This window comes from Ochlerotatus camptorhynchus, unplaced genomic scaffold (genome assembly GCF_037179485.1).
Source record: "Ochlerotatus camptorhynchus isolate MF236.1 unplaced genomic scaffold, CSIRO-AGI_Acam_v1.1 ptg000370l, whole genome shotgun sequence".
Classification (NCBI taxonomy): domain Eukaryota; kingdom Metazoa; phylum Arthropoda; class Insecta; order Diptera; family Culicidae; genus Ochlerotatus; species Ochlerotatus camptorhynchus.
In genome coordinates, this window is record NW_027040858.1 from 4,930,672 (window position 1) to 4,943,226 (window position 12,555).

General features: G+C 40.9%; 1 protein-coding gene across 1 annotated transcript in view; it reads left to right on the forward strand.

Annotated features, from left to right (window-relative positions):
* LOC135710127 (uncharacterized) overlaps positions 1–12,555 on the forward strand; it is a 161,287-nt gene that overhangs the window by 47,912 nt on the left and 100,820 nt on the right. The window lies entirely within an intron of this gene.

The following is a 12,555-nucleotide window of genomic DNA, read 5'->3' on the forward strand; positions in this document are numbered from 1 at the left end:
GGTTGAAAATTACCGCTTCTACCGTGGGAGATGTTCTCAAGCGGTTTCGTTATCCTAAGAGTGTGATAAACGTCGTCCAGCTGAACTGGAAGGTGTAGAGGTCGATCAAGAGAAACCGAGGACTTTCGGATCGGGATCTCGCCAAAAAAATAGGGTGCCAGCTGTAGTACCGTCCAGAGGCTCCGTCTGCGAGCAGGTTACCGTTCATTCAATGCCTCAAACCAACCGAACAGAACGATGAAGCAGCATCTACTGGTCAGAATATGCACCCGGAAGTTGTATGACCGGTACCTGACAGGACGACAAACCTATGTCAAGATGGATTTCAGGCAGGTTCCTGGACAAAACCAAGTTTTTCATCACCAACAAAACGATGGACTCGAAGCTGTATAAACAAGAGTGCCTGGAGAAATGTATAATACTTTCCATTAAGGCTCACAAAAGGTCCAATGAAGTTCTGGCCAGATTTAGCATGCTGACACTACAGTCGGCAGGTGTTACAGTGGTACCCCGACAATAAGGTGGCTTTCGTCGACAAGGATATCAATCCACGACTCTGGACTGTGAAAATACGACTCAGGATGCTGCACAGATGGCTCGATGTTGGAAAAAACTAAGGTTGACCAGTCCAGTGTGCTGCAGATGATGGCAGGAATTCTAAAGAAAGTCCTCGAGTTCATGCGAACGCCGCCGGAGTAATTTTGAAATTAACATCATTTTGACTAAATTAATGTTTGCAAATCTATCAAAAGAAACATCTGGTTTTATTTGTCCGGATTCTAAGTGAACCAGACTTTAGTGTCTTCGGGAAAGTTGCTGAGAATTTAAGTGCTATCTTTTGACGTAGGGGAAATGGCTCTAATGTTGGCCTATGGATCTAAGATTGGATCGCTAAAAATCTGCTATCTACCAATTTTATCTTGCTGAACACGTTATTGGGACGGTACTAATGGATATTTTTGGTCGCTATTGAAAATTTTATCGATTGCTGAATTTATGTATGGGACCAAATTTGGGGCATTTAGGCCGACGTTACATCCATTTCCCATATATCCACAATATTTCTTCACTTCTTGAATTCTAAATTTAAGCGAATTCCAGGACATCGCGATCGTTTATTTCTAATTCTGATCCCTCGAAAATAATAGATTACATACATCCCAGTGCGTAAATTGCCCTATATCATAAGGATTATGATACTAAACACATTTTTCAAAAGTATCCCATTCATCAAAATTTCAAAGTCTCAAACATTCGTTTTAAATAAGCTACGTCATCCTATAGGACTATTTATAGACGTAGCAGACGAGCAGGTTTGGACAGCCATCAATCGGGTGATCGCACACTCCCCCTTATTCTGCGAGTCACGTGACTCTCTGTCACCGGTGAGGTGACTCTCCAACTATTGTCACCTCACCGGTGACAGAGAGTCACGTGACTTGCAGAATAGGGGGGACTATTTCTATGCGCTCTGTACATTCAACCGATCATTCCACCTGATCGAGTCCGGGACAATGAACTCATCGATACTCACTGTCCGTCAGTTTTCACAGTTATAGAAAGTGCCGCCCCAGTTGATGAGATATTCATTTTGGGTGACTTCAATCTGCCAGGCCTTTCGTGGAGTCCATCTCATAGCGGATTCCTGTATCCAGATCCTGATTCTAGTCATGATAGCTCCACATTTCACGCAGGAGCTATTAGCCTTCTCGACAACTACAGCGCAGCAACGCTTTCTCAAATTAACCATGTAGTTAACGAAAATGATCGTAGTTGGGACCTCTGCTTCGTGAGCACACAGGACAGGACTCCATTAATTTCCTCGGCTCCTTGTGCACTAGCTAAGCTAGTTCCACATCACCTTCCGCTAATTGTCACTGTTGAGGACAAACTCGTGCTTTATTTCGACGATTATTCTGCTACGGTTTCTTATGACTTCCGTAAAGCTGACCACCGTAGCATCATAGATGTTTTGTCTTGCAAAGTATGGGACAATCCTATTGGTCCCAAGCAAATGGATTAACGTATCCCATTCTAGTCAAAATTCTAGCTTGGGACCGAAGATAGTACCAGAGCTGAGCCGAAAAGTTGAGCACGTTTCTTCGGGACCTACTAGTCTTAGAGTTACCTCTATGGGTTTACTGTCGGCCGCTCTAACCACCGACAAACCGAATGCGAGCATGAATGACCATAGCTAAAACAAGGAAATTTATGACCAAAGCACACTACTGACATCTGGCTCCGTGTTCGCGGGAAATATTTAGCTAAGCCATGAACCCGCATGCAAAAGTTATGAATTGGTTCGTGTCTGATCTATTCTGTACAAATTATTTTTATCTATATAAAATAATCCTATGCTTTTGACAGTTCGGATCACTGCACATTTAAATCGGCCGTTTACGATTTTCGGGCATAAGTCAAAATTAAGTGTCATGTCGGTTTGTCGGTGCTACAACCAGCGTTGCCAGAATGTTTTAAGGCTTATCGGTATCAAAGGTTTTAAGAAATCGGTATTTATCGGTATTTACTATTTCAATTAATTTTATATTTTAACTTTTGGACTATGATCAGAAAATTACGGAAGAAAACTCCGGGGAATGTTTGAATTAGCTTCTGGAGGAAACTGAAAACAACATCCAGAGAAAGAAGAAACAACCTATCCTGAGGGAAATTTGAGGAAAGTTCTGAGAGAAGTCGGAAAAACATCCGCGGAACTTCTGAGACATAAATTGAGAAACTTCTGGTAAAAATTTAAAGAAACTTTCAGAAAAAATCGAATTTCACATTCAAGGGAAGGCAGACAAGTTTCGGAAATCGGAAGTAATTTCCAGAAATAGCCATTTACAATGGAAGCCAGAAGAAGCTCGGAAAAACCTTCCAATTGAAGTAAAAAAAAATAACTGGACAAAATTCTAGAGCTAGGCAAAAGAAATTTCTGAGAGAAGTTTAATTGAACTTCCTGGAGAAGACGAAAAAAACTTCCTAAGGTAGATTGGAAAAAAAAATCTGGAGGAAATCGGAAGCCAGAGCGCAAACGGAACAGTCGAAAGAAACAAGGACATAATTCCTGAAGAAAAAGAGCTCTTGGGGGATGTTCTAATGATCCAGAAAATTTTTCAAAAGGTCATAAAACATCCCTGAAAACCCCATAATGGTCCTGAAGTTTTTGAAACATTCCTGAAAAGTACGTAGGCATATTACATATTTCCTCGGAATTCCTTAAAAGTTCTTGTAATGTTCTTAAAGTTATTAGGAATACTTGGAACTTCCCTGATTATAATGGGACTACTGGAATATCTCTCTTTGAAGGTCTCTAGACTTTTTTGAAGATTACGAAATTTCTTAAGCGCTATCACAATTTTCTTGAATTTATTGTAACATCAGCATTGAAGTTCTCTGATCTTCCCGATTTTTTAAATATTTAAAAATTATCGACACTGCCATTAATAAACACGGAACTTCCCATAAAATGTTCTCACAATGTGCTAATGTTCGTGTAACTTCCCTTACGTTTCTTAAATTTAAATTTGCGGACCATTGCTGAAGTTTTCGGAAATAGCCTGAGTTGGAACTCCTTTAAAATTTCAGCAATTTCCTTGAAATTTATTGATGTGCCCTGATGTCTAAAATTCTCTCAATTCTCCTGAAACTTATGGAACTGTCCATTAAATTTGCCAAAAGTCCTTTGGACTTGTGAAGTATCCAAAATATTTATGATGTTTTCTTAAGTTCACTGGAGTTCGGTGGACCGGGTTTTAGAATTTTAACAGAAGTTATTGAAACATTCTTTAGTTTATTGAAACTTACTCAAAAGTCTGGACTTTTCCGAAGTTTCAGAACTTCTTAAAAGTTCCTGCAGCTAGTGTGGATCCGCAATCAAAATCTGGAAGCATCCCTGAAGTTCCGGGAAAGTTGAAAAAACTGGCGGGAGAAGATGGAAGAATCATTCGAGCGAAGGCTGAAGAAGCTTCTAAGGGAAGTCGAAATAAGTTTCTGAAAGGTCGATTTACGGTGGAAGAAAATTCCAGGGAAAAGTTGGAAGAAAATCCAGGAAGTTAAATAGGATTTAAAAAGTATTTCCCGATTCCCCTGGAATTACCAGAAAGAGCCATCGACTGTTTATCGATTCATGGGTAGCCAAAAACGGTGAGGAAATTGTAACATTAATCGAAAGAGTATCCAAAAGACAGTTTTAATTATGATTTTTTTAATGTTAAAGGCTCAAAAAATTTGTGATATTCAAAAAGATAGAAGTCTCTCCCAATAATTTTCTCCGAAGTTCAAGCGCGGGCAAACAATAATCATTTTGATTATTTAAAAAAAAATCGGTAAAAAACCTCAAATCGGTATTCTGAGGAACCATCAGTATATCAGTAGCTAGTTCGGAAATCGGTATAAATACCGATAAATCGGTATATCTGGCAACGCTGGCTACAACCTGCTTCAACCTGGGGGGGACGTGCTGTCAAATCAGCCTACTGATCATCTTGTATGAAACTGGTTCCAAACGTAAACAAACGCTGTAGGTTTCTCATGGCTTGTTTACGTTTGGAACCAGTTATGCGAGGTAGGCGACGATTGTTCGTATTTGACAGCCACCTCCCCCCCTTGGCTTCAACCACCAATCTGCTGCACGGTAAGAAAAAAATACTACACTGTAACAAACCACCGTCCTCTGTTCGAATGAAACCTCAGACCATTCAAATCGAAACATCGAAATCGCCTTTTCGAATGATAGCTGCAACCTCGGCTGCAACCGGATGACGGTTGTTTTGAAATCAGATGATTTTCCTCTCGAATACAGGATGAACATGTTATGAAAAATAATAGGGCCTTCAGTTGGAATGCGTAATGCTCTCTGCAGAATGGTATAGTCATCTTAAATTGAAATTAATTTGGTATTGGCTCAGCCCCTTAACACAAATCATTCAAAACGATGATGCAAATAATTCTATCGAATGTCATTTGTTGCTCTGAGCAGACAAACGAGGTGGAAGCATATACATCGCTATCAGAGGTGGTACGAGCATTGGTGAAGCGTGGAAACCGCAAATTGCCTATTTCGTCATTCTCTGCTTGATCGTCAAGCAGTATAGTTCGGCTCTTGCTCGCTCTGACGAGTTGTTCGAAAAAGTTCGTGGTGAAGTATTCGCGCTCTCTCTCTTTCGCGGTGTTTTTTGTGTGTGTGCGTGCCCCGATATGGGGAAGCATCGCTCGCGAAGCCCGGTGAAGGACAAGAACCCCGGTGAAGGAAGTTCGGGTGTACCTACATCCAACAGGTTTGCTGTTCTCCCCATGGATGGGAATATCCAACCAGCTGTGACGGAAAAACGCAGCAAGAAGAGGAAGAAGAATCGGGGCCAGTCCGATGGCACAATTGGTCGCGAGGATGCCTCTGCGACAAACGAAGATTTCGGCGACGCTGCCGAAATAGAAAATGCTGCTGAAAGGTGCGCGGCAAGAGTGAAGCTACCTCCGCTGGTAGTGAAAAATGCCCATCTTAACGAGCTCATCGCGGATCTGGCGTCGCTGGGCGTCAAAGCCGAATTCAAGTTGGGCAGAGTCGGCACCAAGGTGGTGCTCCGTACGAAAACGGAGTATGACTTGGTCATCGCCCACCTGAGGACTTCCAAGGTGGAATTCTTCACCCATGACATTCCCGGTGAGAAACCATTCAAGGTCGTCATCAGGGGTCTACCGAACTTTGACCCGAAGTTGATCGAAGCGGAAATCAAGAACCGCTACAAGCTGGCCCCAACTGCCGTCTTCCGGATGACAAGGAGGGACGAGAACGTCAATAAATATCCGGATTGCCTTTTCCTGGTGCATTTCCAGAAGGGAACGGTGACGCTTAATGCGTTGAAGGCTATCCGCTCCATCAATTCCATCATTGTCCGATGGGAGCCATACCGTGGCGGCCGTCACGACGTCACCCAGTGTCAGCGTTGCCTGAATTTCGGGCACGGCACCCGAAACTGCTACATCAAGCCGCGCTGTGGCAAATGCGCCCAAAATCATGTCTCCTCCGAGTGCGTTGTTGACGAGTCGGACACGTGCAAATGCGCCAACTGTGGTGGAGCTCATCAAGGGTCCGACAAACAGTGCCCCAAACGCGAGGATTTCAAGCGGATCCGAAAGCAGGATCCACAAGAAGTCAACCAGGACGGAAGAAGGAAAACATTCCGGCATTCAGGGTGGAGGACTTCCCGCCTCTTCGTGATACGCAACACGGTCCAGCAAATCCACGGGTGCAATCCGGCCCCCGTCAAGAAACGTCTGGTGCCTCAGCTGGACAAAGCTCTCCACCCCCCCCCCCCTGGATTCTGGAGACAACCACCAGCACAAAACGCCAATCCCGATCTCTTCTCTGCGGATGAGCTGATGAAGATTTTCGTCGACATGACCGGTGCTCTTCGTCAGTGCCGCAGCAAGCCCGAACAGATCCAAGTGCTCGGTAAGTTTATTATTCAGTATGGTGTCTAAACCGATAACTGTCGTCACATGGAACGCATGCTCTGTAAGAACAAAAAGACTCGAGCTTGCTGACTTTCTCCGCAAGCAAAGTATCGACGTGGGCCTCCTAACAGAGACCCACCTTAAATCCGGTGACAGTTTTTGGCTACCTGATCACCACATTATCCGGCTTGATCGTATCGACTCCAGGGGGGGGGGGTGGTGTTGCGATCATCATCAAGAAAGGAATAAAGTTCTACACGCTGCCGCATATCCGCACTTCTATCATCGAGGCCCTTAGTGTGGAGGTGGAATCATCAACCGGAAACGTCCGGTTCATCGCCGTATACTGCCCTCGTCAGTGTGCTGCCAGCAACGGACTAAGGATGAAATTCAAGAACGACCTCACCGCTATCACTCGCACGAGCTCACGGTTGCGTGTTCTTCCTGTTCGCAGATGATACCGCTATAACCGTCAAGGGAAGGAGGCCTCGTGAAATAACAAACAAACTTCAACGATGCCTTGACGCCTTTGCTGATTATGCCAACACGTGGAAAATCAAAATCAATGCCTCCAAAACCCAATCAATAATGTTCCTCCATCGACAATCTCCCAAACTAAAACCGGCTCCCTCTTGTACTGTAAAAATGGATGGCACAAGGGTTGAGTGGTCCACCGAAGTAACATATCTTGGTATGTTATTTGACGAAAAGCTCCTTTTCCGCTCGCACATAGATAGGGCAGTAATTAAGTGTTCCAATCTAGTTAGGTGCTTGTATCCACTTATTTGCCGCAGATCTCGTCTCTCTAGGCTGAACAAACTGGCTGTCTACAAACAAATCATTGCGCCTGCGATCTTCTACGCAGCTCCGGTGTGGGAATCATGTGCACAAACTCACAGGAACAAAATACAGGTAGCGCAGAACAGGGTATTGAGGATGATCCTAGATCGTCCTTTCGATACCCGCATTTCCGACCTCCATCAAGAGGCTAACATCCCGAAAGTAGATTCTCAAATTAACGAAACTAGGAACAAATTTGTACAGAAATGCAATACATCAGAACATGCTTTGATAAGCAATTTGTATATAGTAGGTTAGGTGTATATAGTAGTTGTAGATTAGTTGTAGCTGTAAATAGTAGTTTTAAGTAGTCTCCTTTTTCCAATTCAAAACAAACCAATCCCACTAAGGTGGTCATACTTTAACAGGCCTGATAGGACTAGGAACAGTAAATAATAATTAAAAATTTCAAAATAACTAAAGTTGAAAAGACGCATCTGTGTCACTTGAAAATTCATACATGTAAACCAAACAAATACAAGAAATATAGATCATTCAAAGTCAAAAATTGCCTATTTCGTGATGGAGCATGTTTGCTCTACCAACCAACAAGGAATTTTTGTATCCATGATGAATGGCTGTTCATGGCTATTTAATATAGAAATGTAAACTATCGAATTAATAATCTAATATAAAGTATTTACAAATCATCCTATCCTTAAAATGTTGTCCTCTGAGCCCTGTATATTTTACTGCAAGTTATCAAATAAATATCATTCTTTATTTGGATGACAGTCATATGGATGCTCATCAGTTGATGGCGAATTCAACCATAAGGAAATCATCCGAAATTCGACAGCATTCTAGCTGTAATGAGCAATTGCAAGCCTGGCCGAGAGCATTGAATCTGTTCAACGTCGCTTTCTTCGTTTTGCGTTGCGTAGATTGCCTTGGAATGATCCGTTTCGATCACCCAGTTACGAAAGCCGTTGTCAACTTATCGACCTAGCAACTAGCACTTCTCCGGACTAGACGAGACACAAGCAGAGCCCTAACCGTGACCGATATCCTGCAAGGAAGGACAGATGGCAAGGCTATCCTGAGGCAAATTGACCTGAATGTTCAACCCCGACTGCTTCGTAACATTATGCTTAGAAAGAACCTTATGCGGACTGCAGAGAATATTCAGCAGAGTTGCATCTGTTTTCGACTTTCATCGAACGTGATGCGCTTCGTCGAAAGTTTTCTTCTGTTTTTCGCTGGCAGGAGTAACTGACTATAAGATAGGGGAAATTGCTCTATAATGTTGGCCTATGGATCTAAGATTGGACCCATCGCTAAAAATCTGCTATTTATCAATTTTATGGGACGGAACTAATGGATATTTTTGGTCGCTATTGAAAATTTATTACAGTGCCTTACCGTTTTTGGTAACACGACCTCATCAACTAATTCTTTCTTCAAATTTGTGCTAGAACTTTCTGGGGATTTTTTCATGACATTTCATGCAGAAGGGTCTAGGGATTCAGATATGGAATTAAGCGCTGGTTGGATTTTCTAGAAAGTGAAGAAGAGAAAAATCATGTTTTACCAAAAACGGGAAGGCACTATAGTAGTTGATGAGGTTAACATCATTGGGCCTTCAATTTGCCAGCCTGTTGATGTGAAACAACAATAAAACAATCATCATTAAAGTGGTAAAATCATAAATAAAAAGGTTATAATATAATTCCTTTTCCGAAAATGTATGGAGAAAATAAGAATTTGGAATGGTAATGGTTCTTAACAACCCATCATTTGTAAGGTTCACTTCCAAAAACCATAATACATAAGGTTGAAACTTTATCACACAAACGTTCATATAAAATTCCATAACTATTTCAGTTTAGTTTAGCAGGGATTATAAACAATTTTAAGTCAAAGTAATGTAATTTAAGAGGTTTCGGAAATCATTGAGTTAGGTAAAATCAGGATGTCGACTCAAAGTCGAAAAAAAATTCCCTGACTTTCCAGTCGGTTTTCAGAAAAATTCCAGCCCACTCCATTATTTTAACCTAAGAAGCTACAACGTGATGTGCTTTATTATACCGTAGTGCAAATTAAGGTTAGTTTAAAATGAGCAGCAGGGCAAGCTTTCGAAAATATCAAGAATAGCATACTCATGGCACGTACAACAGAACTTGATACTAATACAATTTTTACAGAACATATGACCGACTACATACGAAGGAAGTGAATAGGTCTACGGCTATAAATACATATAATAATAATATAATGATTAACTACTACTCACAATTAGGTTCACTATTCATTACTAAGTAATAATAGGAATATTTAATCAATGTCACCAAGCTCTCAATTTGTGTTCATAATTTTACAGCCAAATAAAAATCAACCCGTAGACGATCTTTTCTCTTAACATATAAATTATTGTAAAATAACAGAGCAGTGATTATTCTTGCTTTGGCAACCGAACCTGAGGATGCATTGCTCATGCATTAGTCAGTTTCGTACTCTCTGGAACTCTATATGACAACCACAGACATGGCAAAATATTTTAAGTTTAATTATCATTAACATTTTATTCTCTCAGTGAGTTCACATTACAAAGAGAAATTACAAGTTGAATAGGGAAGAGCGCTACTAATCGCCCATTTCCGTTCTATCGAGCAGAAATCATCAATAATGTCAATGATTTCATGATGCACAAAACAATAATACGTTTGTTCCGATCCGTTAGTTCATACCCGCGCAAAGTCGGTTAACAAAATGAAAGCAAATCGATATTAAAGTTTGAAGTTCATATCATAATGAAAACTAATTTTGATTTCAATTTTTGCGACAGAAGTTTGATATCATATTGTAATTTCATTTTGCAGTCAAGACTTTTAAATGACAGCAACTTAACATGAAATTCTGCTGTTAACGTTTTGTTTAAAATTTAATTTAAGTTCATCTGTCGTTGAACTAACGATTATTGTTTATTTATTTTGTTTGATACATTTTAGATAATTCGTGACTTGCCCGGGGTGAGATTTGAGCTCAAGTCTTTCAGCGTGAGAAGCATGGATGCTAACCATTTACGCCAGGCCCATATTCAGTTAAACATTATGAATGCAAAATCAGTAATCAAATTGATTTGATTGAAAGCAGGATTTGTTTTAACAGTGTAAAATGTTGCTCTCATTTTTGCTGTGTTAACCGTTAAGTCAACCGAAATGAGATCAACTGGAGTATTCAAAATAATTTACATCGTAACAGCAAATTTTGATTTCAATTTGATCTCGAGCTTTGCTCGGGTAAGCCACAACATGAAGCCTATTACAGCGTATTGTATGAATATTTACACTCATTTTTCTCAAAACAAAAGAAGCGTTCCTAGCGAATCCCATTTTTCAACGTTTATCAGTAGGACGAAGAAAATCTTATGAAGTTTCAATGCGTTAGGACGGAATTGAAACTCGTAGGACGAATTTAGAATCAAGAAGCAGTGTTAGATTTTCAATAATATCTCAACATTGTTTAACTTTTTATCAAATCCAACGGCAACGGTGGTGATGGTGATGATGGTGGAATGGTGAATAAATTTAGAAGTAATCTTTGATGAAAACATTCCATGTTTTATTCAAACCCTTTAAAAAAGAGCGGTAAAGTGCGAGATGTGCTTAGTAGGACGGAAATTAGATCAAAAACCCTATGTGATTATTTTCGGATTACTTTTAAAAATGTTTATCATTTGAGCAGAACAATTTTCTCCTGCAAACTCTCGGCTTCTTTTTGAGCATCTTGAGCTCTCGGAATCGAGAGCTTCTTTCATACGACGATCCTTGTCTACATGGAAAGCGAATCCGATTTTTCGAACTCGCTGAATAAGTTCATTCAAAATTTGTAAGTTTTCCAACCCGCCTGCATGAGTAACACCATCATAGATCTGACGTCGCGCTACGACTGAAACGCAATGTGGGCGGATGCGGAACGGAAACAGCAAGTTTGACAATTGTCACAAATGACATCAAGATGCCTAACCGCACTCGATTTGATTTTAACTAATTTTCAATCCGACAAGTAGGCTTACTCAGATCGGGCTTTTCCGCTACCACTGCCGTTCCGCTGTCATTGCGCTTGGGCCTTGACTCTTCCCTCATGTTTTCAAAAAGATATTCTGCATTTACCGAAACACCTCTCTCTGCATTGGCGTCGCCATGCGATAAGCAGCAAATCATTTTCACAACCAACAATTGTTCTGAATACGCCGACCAATAACCTACGCCAAAAAACGTCCAGTCGTTTGCGATCATATTGATCAAATGTGCCTGTGCAATATTGATCAGATGATCAATATTAATGAACCTTTCCATAATGCCTCTAACCATTTGAGACATCGCGTTGAAAAAAAGGCACCATAGGGTTGTCCATCTGAAATTCGCATAGAAATGGCTCAACTTCGACAGCAACTGATTTGAAGAAAGCTTGCTTAATACCACGTTCAGACTGCAGAGTTATAACATGTTATAACGGTTGTCAAATAATTGCAACACAGAAACCACCATCAAGATAGCGCTATAACATGTTATAACTCTGTAGTCTGAACGTACTATTATAGTACGTTCAGACTACGGATTTATAACATGTTATAGCACTATCTTGATGGTGGTTTCTGTGTTGCAATTATTTGACAACCGTTATAACATGTTATAACTCTCCAGTCTGGACAGCGTTTAAGCCATCAGCAGCGAGTCATTCAAACAGTTTTTAACATCTAGGCAGGAAGCTGGCGTTGGTTCGATTTTGTCTTTCTGGATGCCTTGAATAAATTTTCGTATTTGTGGAGTAATTTTGATTGCCCTCTGAACAGCAGCACTATTTTCCAACCATCGGTGACCGCAATACTTTAACGGGAATATGGTAGATCCAGAATACATCGCTCGTATTGCTGGTATATATTTGAAGATATTGTAGATACCACGCAAATATATTACAACATCCCAACTGATACTGCGAACACTATCCTTGAATGCATTATGCAAAATATACAGCCCATAGCTTCCCAGATCTATCAGCTTCTCACCACCTTTTTGTACCTCTAGCTTCAATTCACATTGGGCCCATCCATGGACATTTGCAACAACTTGTTCGAAGAGATACCGGCAAGGGCGTCCATAAACGCAGCGAGTAGATCTGATGCAATGACATTTATATAAGGTCTGGGCCAACAGGCAGCTTGCTGGTGTTAGAAGCAAAATGTTGTAAACATTGCTGAACATCTCCGAACAGATAGAAATACGTCACTGCCAACATACTGAGAACAGATAGAAATAC